The 21,039-nt window shown below is 38.6% G+C and overlaps 1 protein-coding gene across 10 annotated transcripts in view; it reads left to right on the top strand.

Annotated features, from left to right (window-relative positions):
• The window catches only part of FHIT (fragile histidine triad diadenosine triphosphatase), a 1,501,749-nt gene that overhangs the window by 1,114,151 nt on the left and 366,559 nt on the right, over positions 1-21,039 (top strand). The gene's annotated exons all lie outside the window — the stretch shown is intronic.

Genomic DNA, 21,039 nt, shown 5'->3' with positions numbered 1-21,039 from the left:
CAGTGTCTACTACATACCACGTATAGCTTCTGAGAAGGGTTGCTGTTACTTGGTTGTAGATGTATCTGGAGATTATTGTTGTCCTCTTCCTTCAAATGCCTTTATCTTCTATGACTCACCAGTAGTAGAGCCTGTGGGTAGCAAAGGGTAGACTCCTGACTTCATTAGCAGGTTGGAGGTACTATGGTGTATTTGTCTGTTCTCACATTGCTATAAAGAAATACCCGAGACTGGGTACTTTATAAAGAAAAGAGGGTTAATTGGTTTACAGTTAGGTACGCCATACAGGAAGCACAGCAGCTTCTGTTTCTGGGGGCGGGGGGCGCTCTCAGCAAGCTTCCAGTCATGGCAAAGGGAAAGGGGGAGTGAGGCGTCTCACGTGGTGGGAGCAGGAGAAGAAAGGCAAGGTGGGAGATGCCACACACTTTTAAACAACCACATCTCCTGATAACTCACTATCATGAGAACAACACCAAGGAAATCATGCTAAACCATTCATGAGAAACCACCCCATGATCCAGTCACCTCCCACCATGCCCCACTTTCAACATTGAGGATTACAATCCCACATAAAATTTGGGTGGGGATGCAGATTCAAACTACATTATGCAGCAACCCCCCAAACATCCCAGTTCTCTTCTGTATAAGAGTGGCTCCAGAGAAGAATATTCTGTGCCAGATCACACGGATGTTACCCTCTTCCTTCCCCAACTCCTTATCACTCCAAGGGCCAGCAAGTGGCAGCCATCTGTTCTCTAGCCAGCAGGTTCTAGAACCTGAGCAGAAACATTTTGCTTACAACTCTAGAGTCTTTCACTCTCTTGTCAATAAACCAAAGACGCTTCCTCCTTATAAATCTTCTTCAAAGCATTGTTCTTCCTTCAGATAACAAACTGATCTGCCCTTGCCTGGGTGGGCTTTAGGAGAGTTCAGAAAGAGTGAGCTCTTAAGAATGAAACTCTTCACCTGCCTGATCATCTTTGCTTCTTAAGGTGTTTGAGCGTCAACTCTTTTTCAGTTGAACTACTTGTAACAGTAAAGATCTCTTTACAAAGTAAGCTATAGGAAAGCAGTACCTTTTGCAAGGGAAGGACTGTCTGCCTCTTCATCAGTGAGCTGGGGCCAAGAGGCTAATGATCTCCTAGTTGTCAGTCTGAACATTGTGGTTAATCGGTCATTGTGGATGAGTATGATGAGAAACTATTTTGAAATCATATTTGGTGTTTCTTACCTGCTTCAACTTGCTTTGCTCCTTGATTTCCTTCACTTCCACCTTGAGGACCTTACCCTGACCCCAGAGCTCAGACAACAGATCTTCTTACACAGGTCCACAGGCCCTTGTCTTCTAAGAAGCAGTAACACATGTCTCCTTAGATGTATGTTTCACCCAAAGCCTGTGTGGCCTGACTGGTGGCAGGTACACTCTGAACCAAGCATCAAAGAAGCCCATCAAAGACATTCATGTCAGCTCTCAACTCTTCAAGACCCCAGCAGGTCACTCTAGTGGTACATAGCAGAGAAAGGGCTCTCACCTTCACTTCATTGGTCATTCTGAGAGGCTCCCTTCCCTTCAATTACTCATGGTGTCAGAATAAGAAAGAGAACAATGGAAAGATATTATATGTTGCAGCACTTCAAAGGTGATTACTTTTTCTACCCATCAATCATGTAAAGAAAATTCTCCTAGCTCACTTAATAATCCTATTTTTCTTTTGAAGAAGAGAGACTGACTTTTTACCAAACAGGCCACCGAATTAGTACTGTCATTACTGACTTTTGAACTCATTAAGGCTTATTTAGTATTCCCAAGCTGTAGAATGGTCTGAAAAGTAATTTCTCTAGTGATAGGTTTGAAGAGAGGAATGACAGATTTGCAGGAAACAAATTGCAAATTGATTCTTCAGATTTTCATACTAGGAAACCATGCAGTCTCTTTGGTTGGGCACTTGGTGAGAGGTTAAGTTTACTTCTGGAATTAAATTAAATGAAATGGTCATGTAGCCCTTTGATGTACTTGGGGTGGGGGGCAGATGGGAGAGATGATCAGATTCCCATTTTGATAGATGCAGTCTTGGCTCTAGATCAAGAAGGAACACTCACTTTTTTGTATTAGGAATTAAGAATTCATATATATAAAGCATTTAGCACAATGCCTGGCACACAGTAAGCACTACATAAGTGTTGGCGGTTGTTATTGGTGTTGTTCCATTCATTTGAATTTATATATGTTCGTTATTGTTCAGTCATCTCTAAGTTGGTGCTATGGTTTGAATATTTGTGTCTCCTCCATATTTCATGTTAAAACTTAATCCCCAATGCAACAATATTAAGAGATGTCACTTTTGGGAGGTGATTACCTCCCAAATGGAGTAGTGCTCTTACAAAAGGGCTGGAGGAACTAGATAGGTCCCTTTTTTGCCCTGCCACCTTTTGCCATGTGAGGACACAGTATTCATTTCCTCCAAAGGAGCTGCAACAAGTTACCATTTTGGAAGCAGAAGATTACCCTGGCCAGGTACCAGGTGGTAGGACCTTGATCTTGAATTTCCCAGATCTGTGAGAAGTAACTTTCTGTTCTTTATACGTCACCCATTCTCAGGTATTTTGTTATAGCAGCACAAATGGCCTAAGACAGTGGGTAAGCCATTCATCCAGGCTGTAATGTAGTGGAATTATTTTTGTTGTTGTTGAACTTGTTTTATTATTTAGATTCACAATCCTGAAGTTTGTCTGGGTGACTAGCTGGCCTCTCTCCATCCATCCACTCAACCATCCATCCATCATACCATGTGCATATTCATTCAACATTTGTTGAGCTTCCTCTACTCTGTGCTAGATAGTGGATGTACAACAATGGACAGGGAGTCATGGTTCCTTCCCACACAGAACTCATAGTTTGTTGAGGATACCACCACCAACAACAAAAAAAAAGTGTACTAAAAAAATTAATAAAGTTAGATTAAACTGTGGTAGGTGCTCTAAGAAAAATAAATGCGTCATAAAGTCAGTAAATATTAATCACTTATGTTTGTTAAGGCCATTGATCATAGGTCTTTATAAGAACTGTGCTTGGACTAATCCCCCCACATCCACCATCATCTGTGGAACCATGTGGAATTAAATAGCCAGCAGTCAACCATTCCCCACCAAACAAGGGACTAGGTCTCTTAAATTTTGATGATTTCTGCCCTTGCCATCAGACTTGGGTCCCTCCATTCCTGTAAGCTCTAGCTTCCTTTTAACATCAAGGCCTACATTTTGGCAAACTGAATTGGTCGAAAAACCCATTCCCTTGAAAATGTTGCCTATGTCCTCTTTCCTAATCAAATCTGAGTATTCATTTAACAAGTATTTATTGAATACTTACCATGAGCTAGGCACTTTGCTAGGTTCTGGGCATACAAAAGCAAATGGCATGCCTAGTACTAAATACCTGCCAAGTTTCTTATCCAATTAAATATGTTTGTTGGACATCTGCAGTGAATGTTAAGCTTTGTTTTTATGTAACTTTGGAAGATGAATTGTCTTTAGATAGTAAAGAAGAAGGAATTGAGTAGTGCTGGATTTATAAAGTAGGGTTGAGCCTAATGATTCCCATAAGAGAGATTCAAATACAGTGTTTATTTATGCAAAAGAAAGGAATGTTCTCCTCTGATTGTGGAAACTGAGGAGCGCTTGCTGAAGCAGTCAGGACTCAAGATGACTCATGAGTTAGAGTTGGGGTTTCCATGACATAATTAAATGGGACGATACTCAGACACAGGGAATGGCATTTTATGCATGAAGATACAGGTTTTATGGAAAAAAGTAACCAGCATGGCCGTGCAGCTAGTTAGTGAGAACAGGGAACTAGAATAGAGGTCTCCTGAATAGCATTTAAGTATTCTGTCCATTCTACCATGTGGTATCTCTAAAGATCATGCTTGGTTTGTCTTTGTCAAGGCACATGTTGAAATTTGATCCCCAGTGTTGGAGGTGGGGCCTGGTGGGAAGTATCTGGGGGATGGAGGCAGATCCATCATGAATATATTAATGCCTGCCTTTGGGAAGTGAGTTCTCCATCTGTTAATTCCCAAGAGAACTAATTGTTGAAAAGAGCCTAGCACCTGGTTAACATCTTGCTTCCTCTCTGTCATGTGATCTCTTCATACATAGCTCCCTTTCATCTTCCACCAGGAGTGTAAGCAGCCAGAGGCCCTCACCAGATGCAGATATTCCATCTTGAACTTTTTAGCCATTAGAATTGTGATTCACATAAGCCCTTTTCTTTATAAATTACACAGCAAGTCCTTCAAATTACTGAGTGACTACTTCATGACAATACAAAATGAACTAAGACAGAAAATTGGTACCCAGAAGTTGGGGGTAATGGGCAGCAGATGGAAGAGTTGGAGGTCTCAGAAGAAGATAAAAAGACAAGGGAAAGTGTTGAACTTCTTAGAGAATGGCTAAGTGGTTTTGACCAAAATGCTGATAGAAATATTGACTGTAAAATTCATGCTGACAAGGTCCCAGATGAAAATGAAAAACTAACTGGGAACTGGAGCAAAGGTCACCCTTGTTACACAGCAGCAAATAACTTGGCTGCATTGTGTCCATGCCCTAGGGCTTTGTAGAAGGCTGAACTTAAAAGTGATGACCTGGGGTATCTGGTGGATGAAAATTCTAGGTTGCAAAGACCTCAATGGCATGGCTACTGTTAACAGATTATGCTGAATTACAGCAGCAAAGGATTGACCTAAAGGTGTAACTTAAAAGAGAAGCAGAACGTAAAAATTTGGAAAATTTGCAGCCTGGCCATTTGGTGGGAAAGGAAACAACATTTTCAGGAGAGGAATCCAATGCTCTTGCCTAGCCCAGTGAAATTGCTAGAGAGATTAGCATGACTAAAATGGAGCCAGGTGCTAATGCCTTAAGGGAAGAAGGCCCTTAAGGCATTTCAGAGATTGTCAAGACCACTCCTCCTATCACAGGCCCAGAGGTGTAGGTAGACAGAATGGTTTCAGGGGACAGACCTAGGGCAAGTTTGCCCTGGGCTGCCTCTGGATGTTGCTCCCTGCATCCCACCTGCTCTGGCACCAGCCATGGCTCAAATGGCCCCAGATACAGCTCAGGCTGCTTCTCTGGAGGGTGCAAGCCATGAGTCTTGTCAGTTTCTGCATGACATTAAGTCTGCAGGCACCCAGAATGCAAGGGTAGTGAAGGCTTGATGACTCGTAGATTTCAAAGGATGTATTGAAAAGCTTGAAAACATAGACAGAGACCTTCCACAGAGGTGTAGCCACCACAGAATCTCTATCTCGGTGCCAAGTGGAGCTACCAAAGGGACTCCCAAATTATACAGTCGCCACCAGCAGCAGCAGTGTGTGATCCCAACCTGGAAAAGCCACGGGAATTCATCTCCAACCAGTGAATTCCAGGGCTTCCTGAGGCATTAGGAGCCCACCCCTTGCGGTGCCCAGGATGTAGGACATGGAGTCAGAGAAGATCATTTTGTAGCTTGAAGATATAATGTCTGTCCAGCTAAGTTTCAGACTTGCGTGAGGTCTTCTCCTTCTTTTTTTGGCCAATTTATCCCTTTTGGAATGGGAATGTTTACCCCAATGCCCATGAAACCATTGTATCTTGAAAGTAAATATCTTATTTTTGATCCTATAGGCTCATAGCTGGCAAAAAATTACCTTGGGTCACAAATGAGACTTTGGACTTTGAACTTTTGAGTTGATTTTGACATGAGTTAAGACTTTTGGGAATATTGAGATGAAACAATTATATTTCACATGTGAGAAGGACATGAGGTTTGGCAATCCAGGAGTGGAATCTTATGGTTTGGATGTTTGTCTTTTCAAAACCATATGTTGACATTTGATCCCCAGTATTGGAAGGTGGGGTCTAGGGGAGGAGTTTGGGTCAGGAGGGCAGAACCCTCATGAACAGATTGATGCCTATACTTTGGGTTGTATAAGTTCTCACTCTATTAGTTTCCAGAAGAGATGGTTATTAAAAAGAGCCTGGCATTCCCCCACCTTTTCACTCTCTCTCTTGCTTCCTCTCTCACCATGTGATTTGTGCATACACTGGCTTCCATTTGCCTTCTACCATGAGATGAAGAAGGCTGAGGCCCTCACCAGATGCAGATACCCAATCTTGAACTTTCTAGCTGCCAGAATCCTGAGCCAAATAAACCTCTTTTCTTTATAAATTATATAGCCTCAGGTAATTCTTCATAAAAACACAAAATGGACTAAGACTGATCATATCCCTAATTGTAAAATCTCATAGGAGGAGTCACCTTAAATGATACTGACTATGTGTGAGGGACTTTCCAAAGAGTTTTTCACTTATCCTGCCAGCAGCATTGTAGATCCAATAGAATTGCCTATATTCAAATGATACAACTGAAACTCAAAAGATAAACAACTTGTCCAAGGCCATTTGATATAGAAACCATATTGGCTTGAAGGGCACAGGAGAGGGCACTTAAAAAGACTTTGGAGTAGTATATTCTGACCTCCCCTATAATTGTGTTTCTGTCTATTAAAGAATACTGTATATGAGGTTCTGGAATTGATAACAAGTGGTGTTCAACTTACAGCAAACTGATAGAAAACTTTCTCGGAAAACATTCTGGAGAAAAAAAATAACATGAGGATTTCCTTTGGCTCTGAATCACTGCAGAAAAAATCCTCTACTGTCAGGAAAGCAATACTAAGAATTTTGTGATAAATACACATGCATGAGTTAGTGCTGCTTTAATTTATAGATGCTTAAGTGAAAAGGGAAGATTTAATGTAAGTATAGAATGATGTCATATGGGAAAAGCCCAAGCAAAGGATGTAGTAGGATCTTCAGAAGAACCTGGACCTCAAAAAATCATAGGCACCTGGACAGAATGATCTGTTCATGGTCATCTTCTCCCTGCTTGTCTGCACCATTCTTTAATCTCTGAAGTTGTCTGCCTCTGTCTAGTTCACATAAGAGGACATATGGAATTCTTCATCCCTTGAGTCAATACGTTGTAAAATCTAGACTACTCTCTTTTGTTCCTGTTCTGAGTATGTGAAGAAGGAATTCTGGACCAGCTAGGATCACGTGCCTGTCTATTGTCATATTACACAAACATATCTACACAGAGCCAATCTCTAGAAGTGGCAAACCAATTCCAGAGAAGGTATTTGGTGTAGAGCTCAAAAGACAGTGCCTCCAACATACAGAAGAGAAGACATGATCTCTGCCTTTGGTCTCTAGGGAGAATTATAACAGAAGATGTCTGAAGTATAATTAAGGTCATAACATCTAACCCATCCCTGATTCTAAGAGTGTGAAAAAGGAAAAGAAGTCATGATCAATGTAGAAAGTTAGCCAAGGAAAACTTACGAATGCCTTGTATCATTGAATTTCAATTTCAGTCTCTTTAAAACAGCTGTTGTGATTTTATATTCATAGCAGTTTTAAGGAAATTGTGTAGATGATATGGTAGGAACTAGTCTGAAGTCCTCAGCATGTTTACTCCTATCATTTTCTCTGTCTCATCTTTTTGTATTCACTGCCATAGATTTTATACTCCAGCAATAATGGGATAGAGCACCCAATAAATATATTAATAAAGGAATGAGTGATGCCATCTTTCCTTCTTGTACGTTGTTTGTTTCAATTACAATTTTAGCTTTACTTGTATAATTATGTTTTTCCACCTAGATCCTAAACTTCATGAATTCCTTACCCATAGCGTAGGGTCTGGCCCAAAGTGGATGCCTACTATATGAGTAGAATGAATGAATGAGTGATTGCTTGACAACAGCACCCCTGTAAAGCTTAGGTTAGAACCGGGGAAATGGATTAACAAAAATGTTTCAGCATTGGTAAGACCCCAACCTAAGTTTTTCCTTTTTATTGTTTTAACATACAAAGGTAATGTTTGCTTACTTTAATAAATTCATATACTACAAAAGAATGTAAAACAAAAAATCAGAGTAATATTCTCGTCCTAATCCTGATTCCATTTTCCAGAGATTACCCCTCTGAACCTTTCAGTATTATCCTTTCTGAGACTTATGAATCCTTATACAACATTATATATGTATGCATACAGGATTGTATTTTGTTTGTTGGTTAAAAAAAGATATTGCTATAAAAAGTGTGATTTTTTTTCCCACTTAATATATGGTGGTCATCTGTCTTTTCAATACGTAAATGTACCAGTTATCACAGAAGAGAATACCAAAGGGTGAATTTGATGCTGAGACAATAGCTTAGTAACAGTATTGCAAAGCATGGCCTTGTTATTATTAGCAGCTTCCAAGATTTTTTGTCTAAGGATGATTTGAGCTGGGGTTAGCAAACAAGAACCTGCAGGCTAAATTTGGCCCACTATTTATTTTTGTAAATAAAGTTTCACTGGAACCCAGCCACACCCATTTGTTTATGTATTATATATGACTGCTTTAATGCTGTAATGGCAGAGTTGAGTTGTTCCAGCAGAGACTATACACACTGAAAAGCATAAAATATGTACTCTCCAGATATTAGAGAAAAAGTTTGAGGGACCAGCCCGTCTCTGTCGTGTTGACCTAGTCAGGACCCAGTATCAAAGTCAAAGTCTACATAGTGTGCTCAGGGATTCGAAGAATCAATATCATTAATATGGCCATACTGCCCAAAGCAGTCTACAGGTTCAATGGTATTCCTATCAAACTACCAATGTCATTTTTTCACAGAATTAGAAAAGACTATTCTAAAATTCACATGGTACCAAAAGGGAGCCTGAATAGCCAAAGGAATCCTAAGCAAAAAAAAGAACACAGCCAGAGGTATTATATTATCTGACTTCAAACTATACTATAAGGCTGCATTAATCAAAACAGCATGGTACTGGCACAAAAACAGACACAGAGGAATGGAACAGAGTAGAAAACCAGAAATAAAGCTTCATACCTCCAACTGTCTGATCTTGACAAAGTCAACAAAAATAAGCAATGGAGAAAGGACACCCTATTCTTACTGCTGGGATAGCTGGCTAGCTATACGCAGTAGAAAGAAACTAGACCCCTACCTTTCACCGTATACAAAAATTGCCTCAAAATGGACTACATATTTAAATGTAAGACCACAAACTACAAAAAATCCTAGAGGAAAACTTAGGAAATGTTATTCTGGACATCATCCTTGGGAAACAATGTATAACTAAGACTTCAAAAGCAATGTAACATAAACACAATTTAATAAGTAGGGTCTAATTGAAGAGCTTGGGCACAGTAAAAGAAACTAGCAACAGAAAAAACAGGCAACCTACAGGATGGGAGAAAATATTTGCAAACTATGCATTTGACAAGGTCTGATATCCAGAATCTATAAGGAACTTCAACAATTCAACAAGCAAACAACAACCCTATTAAAAAGTGGACAAAATACATTAACAGGCACTTCAAAAGAACACAAACAAGCAGCAAAGAAACATGAAAAAATGGAAAAAAATGCTCAACCTCACTAATCGTCAGAGAAATACAAATCAAAACCACAATGAGATAGCATCTCATACCATTCAGAATGGTTATTAGTAAAAAGTTAAAAAATAAAACAAAAAAACAACAACAACAAAAAAAAACCACAGATGTTGGTGAGGCTGTGGAGAAAAGGTGATGCTTATACACTGTTGGTGGTAATGTAAATAAGTTCAGCTACTGTGGGAAGCAACTGGGAGGTTTCTTAATGAACTTAAAACTGAGCTACTGTTCAACCCAGTAATTTCATTACTGGATATATACTGAAAAGAAAGCAAACTGTTCTACCGAAATGATACACCTACTCCTATGTTTATTGTAGCAATATTTACAATAGCAAAGACATGAAATTAACTTAGGTGCCCATCAATGGTGGATTAGATAAAGGAAATGTGGTACATATACACAATGGAATACTACATAGACATGCAAAAGAATGAAATCTTGTTTGTTGCAGCAACATGAACGCAGCTGCAGGTCATTATCCTAAGCAAATTAACATAGGAACAGAAAACCAAATACCACATGTTCTCACTTATAAGTGAGAGTTAAACATTGGGTACACATGGACATAAAGGTGGAAGCCATAGACACTGGGGACTACTGTGGGAGGGAATAAAGCGGTCAAGGATCGAAAAAGAACTATTGGGCACTGTGTTCACTACATGAGTTATGGGATTAATCATACCCCAAACATCAGCATCATGCAATATACCTATGGAACAAACCAGCATGCATATCCCCAAATCCAACATAAAAGTCGAAATTACAAAAACAGCTAAGTAGACAATACAGTGGACTAGCCAGTTTGTGGGACACAAAAATCACTTACTGTTTGTGGTTATTGCACTTCCTCTTTCTTTTGGCAAGTTTTTCACACGTGATTTGGGTAACTGGAAAAGAAACAGAGAAGATGCCAGGCATGCATGGCTTTTATTTCTGGTACTTTCTCTGATTAGGGTCCTGTATATATCTCTCAAAACACACATATGTATTCATATGCCCCACACACCTGGTATATACTAGGAGTTTTCCTTATTATATAGTTCATAAACCACATCATAATTAAGTCATAGCCTACCTTTATTACTGTCATTCAGTAAGCAGCATAGTCTTGGATTTCCTGGTTAGAGTCCATCTATAGCTAATAATTGGATAGGATATGCTAGCATCTCAATGAGGATATGAATGATTATCCAATAGTTCCTTGAACAGGACCTTATTACTAATGAGGAGCACTAAACTGACTTGAGGTTTAGGCAACTTCAGGATCACTCTGGTTTCCTTGGTGGGAGAGGAGGGAGTATGATATAGAGAGGTAAGTGGATCAGGCTCAATGGGGTAGTGGGGACAAGGCTTTGAAGACATCCATTCATACTATTGGCCAAGTCAACAATAAAATAGAGTCCTTGGATTTAGGGAGTGGTCTGAACTTAAATTTTAATATGCAGATTATACTTTAATATGCAGAACCACCCCAAAACTTGTATAAAATCCAAATCTTATAGTCCCAGCCCCAGACATTCAGGCTCACCAGACCTGGATCAGAGCCCAGGAATCTGCATATTAAGTAAACCCCTCAGGTGATTCTAATGGAAACATTCCTGCACCAGCCTTGCAGAAGCACTGCATTCCTCTAAGATTTGCCGACCTCATTCCACCTCCCTATTTCACTTCCTTTGCTTTCTCTTTCCTGGTCTCTATTAGTTTCTTTCATTACATGTCTTGTACCTTGATAGATACGTATGCATGCACTCGCATACCTAGAAGTACACGGATGTCAATGAATGCTAAACTGAGAAAGGAGACTAGAACTCTAGCGCTCTCCTGCACTTCTCTTTCTTGGCAAGGTCACAAACACATTAATCTATTTCATCCAGATGTTTGCATCTAACACAATCACTGCATTTAGTTTTGAGACCAACTTTGTCATCAAACTGTGACCTGGTAAGTGATACCATTGCCCTCCTGAGCTCTGGTGTGGTTAACTTCTTTCGCACTCCCTTCTTTTTTGTAAATGCCCTCACGGGGTTGCTAATTTTCACCTATTTTTTCTTTCTCAGGGACTTTATGAGTTCACACAGGCTCAGACATACTGGTAGATCCATGCAGTCTCCAGCCAGACCTGTTTTATTCTTCATGTCTTAGCACCCTACACGGGATTTGTGGTATGAGGAAGTGCTTAGTAAAGATTTGGTGAATAAAAAATGAAAACATAATCAGTGCCCGGATGAAATGAAGCAAGGCAGAGTAAATCTCAGAAATTTTATTAGCACCTAAGTAGGGCTACAGGCTCTCATAGGCAGATATTTTATTTACTTGAAACTGAGTCTGTCCATTTAAAATTGGTTGATGGTTAGAGTCCTGATTTGAAAGCTACTTCTATTGAATCTGAACTTCTGTCTGGCACCTTTCTTCTATCCTAGCAAGGGTCCTCCAACCCCCCCACACAGTCACAACCCTTAATCACAAGCACTGTCAAACAAAATAGTGTATTTTCTGTTGTTTTCAGTTTTCTAAAATTAAAGAAGGTATTTCAGGAAAGTGATTTTTAAGAGCTGTGTACTCTGTTAGGTAAATTTTTATCCTTGACCTTTGTTATTTTTCTTTTGGCTGCATCCACATTTTGAACTGTCAAGTAAGGGGACATTACATGGAAATAAAATAGAAAAAAATTTTTTTTCTCCTTTCAAACATATGTATTTGCGAATTAACCCAGATTGAGTTTTTGACATTCTACATCATTAAAATAATGACAGTAAATGATAGTTTACAATATTTAAAACACCTTGGAGTAGAAAACAACTGTCATTAGCACATCTTTAACTTTTATAGTATAATACCATTTGACATCCTGGGCATTTTTTTTTTCAGAGTTCGTGAGTAATAAGAATGCACCCCCCACCCTGCCCCCGTATTCAGTTTTTGCTTTTTACTTAGAACTAGGCTTTGTCAAGCACTGAAGTTTATGGTTGCACAGGAGATTAGTGTGAGTTGGAGGAAGAACTTAAAACTTGGCAGGTGGTGAAATTAGGAAGAGCTCACCATTTATTTTCTTCCCACGCATCTTCTTTGTTCATTTGGGATTAAATTTTTCTTTTTCTTTTTTTTTTTTTTCAAAACAAAACCAAAGAAAAAAGAGAAGGTAGGATTCTCAGGAGTGCATGGCATATGAGTGATTGGAAGCAAAAAGGACAGAGGGGAAATGGTGAAGGGGCAAGGAGAAGAGAAGCCCAAGAGAAGGAGCAGCTGGTGGGAGCAGGCAGCAGAGGGAGGCTGGCAAAAGGCAAAACTATTTTTAACTGTTCTGAGACCTTTTTAAAAGTAAAAGAAAATCAATCCCTCTTCTAAAGAAGCCCCACCCACAATTGCTTTCATCCTCCCACTGTGGAAAAAGTAACGTTGTTTTCAATTGTATAGAAACGTGTTCTAGAAAGTAAAAAGCCCTGTTTAAAAGCAGGTGTGAGGATCCTGTGTTTCTGCTCCTGACATAGAACAGCTTTGTCTCTGCAGCCTACATATCACCTCAGGTGTTCCCAAACTGTCTTCAAACAGTAACGCTCTCGAGTAGGTTGTTGTATTTTGGATTTACCAAAAACAACAGTAGCTATACTTACTCTGCGCTTCAGGGGCCAGCTCTTGGGTTGGAGCTTTGCAGCACTATCTTGTTTGTCCACCCCAATCACCCCATGAAGTGATGTTGCCTCTGTTTTGCAAGGGAGGAGCTGAGCCTCAATGAAGCCAAGTTACTTGTTCAAGGACACTTTGTGGTACAGCTGCAAGGTTAACTCAAGTCAGAGTCTCCTTTTCTTTTCTAACTTTCAATTCTAAAATAATTTTAGACTTCCAAAAAAAAGTTGTAAGCATAGTATAAAGAAACCCTCTACTCTCCTCGCTCAGATTCCCCAGATATTAATACTTTGCTTACTTCATATTTTCTCTCTCTGCTATATATGAGTGTGTGTACATATACATTATATATTTATAAATGTATATATAATTTTTAGTGAAATACTTGAAAACAGGTTACATGATGCTTCTTTGTTTCTTTAGTATATTTAAACAAGGCATTGTCTTAGAAAAACATAGTATAATTATTGAACTAGGAAATTAGCTTGTTATAAAACTATTTCTGGTCTACATACCTTATTGAAATGCTGCCAGTGTCTTTTATTTGGGTCCAGGATCCATTCCAGGATCACACATTGTGTTTAGTTGTCCTGTCTTTTAGTGTTCTTTAATCTCAACTCCTCAGACTGTCTTTCATGACCTTGACATTTTTGAAAAGCAAAGCCTGTTGCTTTTCAGAATGTTTCTTAATTTGAGTTTGTCTGATTTGGCATTTCTTCATGGCTAGATTGAGATTTTGCATTTTGGCCAGAATCCTACAGAGGTAGTATTATATCCTTTTTAGTGCATTATATCAGTAGACACTGATGCCCTGTTCTCCCATTCTTGGTATTAAATTTGATCACCTGTTAGTGTGTTTTCTGTCAGGTTTCTTCACTGGAAAATCACTATTTTTCTTTTTGTAATTAATAAGTATCTTGTAGAATATACTTTTAGAAAATGTAATATTTTTTTCTTACATGTTTGCCCATTCCTTTTAGCATTGACTCCTAATGATTCTTACCTGAAACAATTACTATTCTGATGGTTGCCAAATGGTAACTTTTTTTTTTTTTTTTTTGAGATGGAGTCTCGCTCTGTCACCAAGCTGGTGTGCAGTGGTGCAATCTTGGCTCACTGCAACCTCTGTCTCCTGGGTTCAAGCAATTCTCCTGCCTCAGAATCCCCAGTAGCTGGGACTACAGGCGTGCACCACCATGCCCAGCTAATTTTTGTTATTTTTACTAGGGACGTGGTTTCACCGTGTTGGCCAGGATGGTCTTGATCTCTTGACCTTGTGATCCTCCTGCCTCGGCCTCCCAAAGGGCTGGGATTACAGGTGTGAGCCACCTCGCTCAGCTAGTAACTTTCTAATTTAATTCCTTATTTATGATTTGAAATTTTGTAGGGAAGAACTTTTCTCCCCCACCTCCCGCTTTTTAAAAATTTATTTTATGTATTTGAGGTTTTTAAGATGATGTTATGGGATACATATATACCATAAGATGGTTACTATAGTAAAGCAAATTCATATGTGTTATCTCAGAGTTACTTCTTTTGTGAAAAGAGCAGCTAAAATCTAGTTATTTAACAAAAAACTCTAATATAGCACAGTTTTATTTACTGTAGTCCTCATATTGTAAATTAGATCTCTAGACCTGTTCATTGTACATGTTATTTTGTATTCTTCTCTCACACACTGTATGTGTGTGTGTAGTGTATGTGTGTATGTGTGTGTGTAGTGTGTGTGTGTGTGTGTGTGTGTGTGTGTGTGGTGTGTAGAATTGCAGATTTATTTTCTGTAGTCTCTGGGATATTAACAGTTACTATTATTATTTTATTACTCAGATTGTCCCTATTTATCCTGGGGAGTCCCTTCATTCCGGCTCATGTGTTCTTTTGACCTGTCTCCACAATTTTGTTTTTGTTTTTTTTGTTTGTTTGTTTTAGCCATTTGTAACTTTCTGACACCACGAGATATTCTAATGTCAACTTGTTCCTTTCCTGTCCCGTTCATGGAGTCAGCCACTTCTATAAGGAGCTCTAGTTTCTTTTTTGTTGTTGTTGCAGAGTGGTATTTAGAAAACAAGATCCGGACATCAGGTGTGCTCATTTATAGTGGGATATAATTACTTCTCAGCCTCTCCATAAATAGAGATGGGAAATATATGCATTTGAATTTATATGCATGTGTACTTGTATACATTATATATATATATTCATACCTCTCAGTTTATATATTAAAAATTATGAATTCACAGTGATGCTTTCAATCCTGTAATAAGTCCTATGTAGGCTGCTCTCTTTCTGCCTGAAATATGTTTTAGAGTCCTTGAATGATTTTTAATTGTCACTATTTTAAGCAATATTTCTCTTTTGAATGCTTTTTTTTTCCTATGGAGAAAATACATTTTTGTCTACTGAGTTTTATCTATCGTTTTTTAACCATTTATTATAAATAGATCATCAGCACATGAATACAGTCTGATTCTCCCTTGCCCAGAATAGAAGCTTAACTTTTGCATTAAATTGTTTTCAGTTACTGTTTCCTAGGGGTGGAGAAAATGAATGTTCCTTTTACATTTCAATCATATATCACTTTGGTGATTATTTTATTTTTGGGCTTGTCTTAGGAATAAAACAGTGTTTGAGTTTTTTTCTTATTAAGATTGCTTTAATGGTTTCAATCATCTTTCGTTTTGTTCTTCAAAATTAATTATATATATGTATATGTATTTTTTTATTGAACTTTAGGTTCTGGGGTACATGTGCAAAACATAGAGGATTGTTGCATAGGTACATACATGGCAATGTGGTGTCCTGCCTCCATCCCCATCACCTATATCTAGCATTTCTCCCCATGTTATCCCTCCCCAACCCCCTATCCCCTACTGTCCTTCTTCTAGTCCCCCCAACTGCTAGACCCCAGTGTGCAATGCTCCCTACCCGGTGTCCACGTGTTCTCACTGTTTAACACCCACCTATGAGTGAGAAAATGTGGTGTTTGATTTTCTGTTCTTCTGCCAGTTTGCTGAGAATGATGGTTTCCAGGTTCATCCATGTCCCTACAAAGGACACAAACTCATAGATTTTTATGGCTGCATAGTATTCCATGGTGTATATGTGTCACATTTTCCTTGTCCAGTGTATCATTGATGGGCATTTGGGTTGGTTCCAGGTCTTTGCTATTATAAACAGTGCTGCAATGAACATACATGTGCATGTGTCTTTATAATAGAATAATTTATAATCCTCTGGATATATACCCAGTAATGGGATTGCTGGGTCAAATGGAATTTCTATTTCTAGGTCCTTGAGGAAACGCCACACTGTCTTCCACAATGGTTGAACTAATTTACACTCCCACCAACAGTGTAAAAGTGTTCCTATTTCTTTGAAACCTCTCCAGCATCTGTGGTCTCCAGATTTTTTAATGATCACCATTTTAACTGGCATGAGGTGGTATCTCAATATGGTTTTGATTTGCATTTCTCTAATAACCAGTGATGATCAGAATTTTTTCATGTTTGTTGGCCTCATATGTGTCTTTTGAAAAGTGTCTGTTTATATCTTTTGCCCACTTTTGAATGGGTTTTTTCTTGTAAATCTCTTTTAGTTCTTGGTAGATTCTGGTTATTAGCCCTTTGCCAGATGGGTAGAATGCAAAAATTTTTTCCCTTTCTGTTGGTTGCCAGTTCACTCTAATGATTGTTTCTTTTGCTGTGCAGAAGCTCTGGAGTTTAATTAGATCCCATTTGTCTATTTTGGCTTTTGTTGCCAATGCTTTTGGTGTTTTAGTCATGAAGTCCTTGCCTCTGCCTGTGTCCTGAATGGTTTTGCCTAGGTTTTCTTCTAGGGTTTTTATGGTGTTAGGCTTTATGTTTAAGTCTTTAATCCATCTGGAATTAATTTGAGTGTATGGTATCAGGAAGGGATCCAGTTTCTACTTTCTGCAGTTGGCTAGCCAGTTTTCCCAACACCATTTATTAAACAGGGAATCCTTTTCCCATTGCTTGTTTTTGTAAGATTTGTCAAAGATCAGGTGGTTGTAGATGTGTGGTGTTCCTCCAAGGCCTCTGTTCTGTTCCATTGGTCTATATCTCTGTTTTGGTACCAGCACCATGCTGTTTTGATTACTGTAGCCTTGTAGTATACTTTGAAGTCAGGTAGCATGATGCCTCCAGCTTTGTTCTTTTTGCTTGGAATTGACTTGGCTATGTGGGCTCTCTTTTGGTTCCATATGAAGTTTAAGGTGTTTTCCTCCAGTTCTGTGAAGAGGATCATAGGTGACTTGATGGGGACAGCATTGAATCTACAAATTACTTTCAGCACTGTGGCCATTTTCACAATATTGATTCTTCCTAACCATTAGCATGGAATGTTTTTCCATCTGTTTGTGTCCTCTCTTATTTCGTTGAGCAGTGGTTTGTAGTTCTCCTTGAAGAGGTCCTTTACATCCTATGTTAGTTGTATTCCTAGGTATTTTATTCTCTTTGTAGCAATTTTGAATGACAGTTCATTCTTCATTTGGCTCTCTTTAAGTCCGTTATTGGTATATAGGAAAGCTTGTGTTTTCTGCACATTGATTTTGTGTCCTGAGATGTTTCTGTAGTTGCTTATAAGTTTCAGGAGATTTTGGGCTGAGACGATGGGGTCTTCTAAATATACAATCATGTCATCTGCAAATAGAGATAATTTGACTCCCTCCTTTCCTAATGGAATACCGTTTATTTCTTTTTCTTGTCTGATTGCTCTGACTAGAACTTCCAATATTGAATAGGAGTGGTGAGAGAGAGCATCCTTGTCTAGTGCCAGATTTCAAAGGGAATGCTTCCAGTTTTTGCCCATTCACTTTGATATTTGTTGTGGGTTTGTTGTAAATAGCTTTATTATGTTGACATACGTTCCGTTGATACCTAGTTTATTGAGAGTTTTTAGCATAAAGGGCTGTTGAATTTTGTTGAAGGCATTCTCTGCATCTATTGAGATAATCATGTGTTTTTTGTCTTTGGTTCTGTTTATGTGGTTAATTACATTTATAGTCTTGGGTATGTTGAACCAGCCTTGCATCCCCGGGATGGAGCCTACTTGATCATGATGAATAAGCTTTTTGATGTGCTGTTGCAATTGGTTTGCCATCATTTTATTGAGGATTTTTGCATGTAAGTTCATCATGGATATTAGCCTGAAGTTTTCTTTTCTTGTTGAGCCTCTGTCAGGTTTTAGTATCAGGATGATGTTGGTCTTAGAAAGTGATTTGGGAAGTATTTCCTCTTTTTGGATTGTTTGGAATAGTTTCAGAAGGAGTGATACCAGCTCATCTTTGTATGTCTGATAGAATTCAGCTGTGAACCCCTCTGGACCTGGGCATTTTTGTTTGATAGGCTATTAATTGCTGCCTTAACTTCAGCTCTTGTTATTGGTCTATTCAGGGTTTCAGCATCTTCCTGGTTTAGGCTTGGGAGGGTGCAAGTGTCCAGGAATTTATCCATTTCTTCCAGGTTTATTGGTTTATGTGCATAGAATTGTTTGTAGTAATCTCTGATGGTAGTTTGTATTTCTGTGGAATCTGTGGTAATATACCCTTTATTGTTTTTTATTGCATCTATTTGATTTTTCTCTCTTTCCTTTTTTGTTAATATGGCTAGTGGTCTATTTTGTTGATCTTTCAAAACACCAGCTCCTGGATTTATTAATTTTTTGAAGGGCTTTTTGTGTCTCTAATGCCTTTAGTTCTTCTCTGATCTTAGTTATTTCTTGTCTTCTAGCTTTTGAGTTTTTTGATCTTGCTTCTCTAGCTCTTTCAATTTTGATTATATTGTCGATTTTAGATGTTTCCTTGCTTGTCATTTGGGCATTTATTGCTATAAATTTTCCTCTAGACACTGCTTTAAATGTGTCCCAGAGATTCTGGTATGTTGTGTCTTCATTCTTGTTGGTTTCAAAGAACATCTGTATTTCTGCCTTCATTTCATTGTTTATCCAGTCAACATTCAAGAGCCAGTTGTTTAGTTTCCATGAAGTTGTGTGGTTCTGAGTGAGTTTCTTAATTCTGAGTTCTAAGTTGATTGTGGTCTGAGAGACTGTTATGATTTCCAACTTTTGCATTTGCTGAGGACTGATTTACTTCCAATTATGTGGTCAATTTAGTGTAGGTGTGATGTGGTGCTGAGAATAATGTATATTCTTGGATTTGGGTTGGAGAGTTGTGTAGTTGCCTATTAGGTTTACTAGGTACAGATCTGAGTTCAAGTCGTGTATATCCTTGTTAATTTTCTGTCTCATTCATCTGTCTAATATTGACAGTGGAGTGTTCAAGTCTCGTTGTAGGTCATTAAGAACTTGCTTTATGTATCTGGGTGCTCCTGTATTTGGTGCGCATATATTTAGGATCCTTAGCTCTTCTTGTTGCATTGATTCTTTTACCATTATGTAATGCCCTTCTTTGTCTCTTTTCATCTTTGTTGGATTTAAGTCTATTTTATCAGAGACTAGGATTGCAACTCCTGCCTTTTCTTTGCTATCCATTTGCTTGGTAAATCTTCCTCCATTCCTTTATTTTGAGCCTATGTGTATCCTTGCGTGTGAGATGGGTTTCCTGGATACAGCACACAGATGGCTTTTCACTTTTTATCCAATTTGACAGTCTGTATGTTTTCATTGGGGCATTTAGCCCATTTACATTTAGGGTTAATATTGTTATGTGTGAATTTGATCCTGCTATTTTGATGCTAGCTGGTTGTTTTGCCCATTAGTTAACACTGTTTCTTCATTGTGTCGATGCTGTTTACCATTTAGTACACTTTTGGAGTTGCTGGTACTGGTTGTTCCTTTCTATGTTTAGTGCTTCTTTCAGGAGCTCTTGTAGGGCAGGCTTGGTGGTCATGAAATCTCTGAGCAATTGCTTGTTCGTAAAGAATTTTATTTCTCCTTTGCTTATGAAGCTTAGTTTGGCTGGATATGAAATTCTAGGTTGAAAATTCTTTTAAGGATGTTGAATATTGACCACCACTGTCTTCTAGCTTGTAGGGTTTCTGCCCAGAGATCCACTGTGAGTCTGATGGGCTTCCCTCTGCGCGTAACCCGACCTTTCTCTCTGGCTGCGCTTACCATTTTTTCCTTCATTTCAACCCTGGTGACTCTGATGATTATGTGCCTTGGGGTTGCTGTTCTTCAGGAATATCTTTGTGGTGTTTTCTGTATTTCCTGGACTTAACTATTGGCCTGCCTTGCTAGGGTAATATCCCGAAGTGTTTTCCAGCTTAGATTCATTCTCTGTCACATTCAGGTATACCTACCAAATGTATATTAGGTCTTTTCACATAATCCCATATTTTTTGAAGGCTTTATTCATTTCCTGTTACTCTTTTTTCTCTAATCTTGCCTTCTCTTTTTATTTCATTGAGTTTATCTTCAAACTCTGATATCCCTTCTTCTGCTTGGTTAATTCAGCTGTTGAAACTTGTGTATGCTTCGCAAAGTTCTCCTGTTGTGTTTTTGAGGTCCTTCAATTCATTTATATTCTTCTCTAAGCTGTTAATTCTTGTTAGCATTTCGTCCAACCTCTCTTCAAGGTTCTTAGTTTCTTTGCATTGGGTTAGAACATGTTCCTTTAGCTCAGAGAAGTTTATTATTTCCCACTTTCTGAAGCCTGTTTCTGTCAATTCATCATACCCATTCTCCATCCAGCCTTGTTCCCTTGCTGGTGATGAGTTGTAATCCCTTGGAGGAGGAGAGGCATTCTGGTTATGGGTGTTTTCATCCTTTTTGCACTGGTTTCTTATCATCTTTGTGGATTATCTACCTGTGGTGTTTGTAGTTGGTGACTTTTGGAGGGTCCCTGAGTGGATGTCCTTTCTGTTGATGATGAAGTGATTTCTTTCTTTTTTTTTTTTTTTTTTTTTTTTTTTTTTTTTTTTTTTTTTTTTTT

This window comes from Sapajus apella, unplaced genomic scaffold (genome assembly GCF_009761245.1).
Source record: "Sapajus apella isolate SASKATOON/1434 unplaced genomic scaffold, GSC_monkey_1.0 scaffold23, whole genome shotgun sequence".
Lineage (NCBI taxonomy): Eukaryota > Metazoa > Chordata > Mammalia > Primates > Cebidae > Sapajus > Sapajus apella.
Note: the sequence above shows the minus strand (reverse complement) of the source record. Positions and strands in the feature narration are given on the sequence as shown.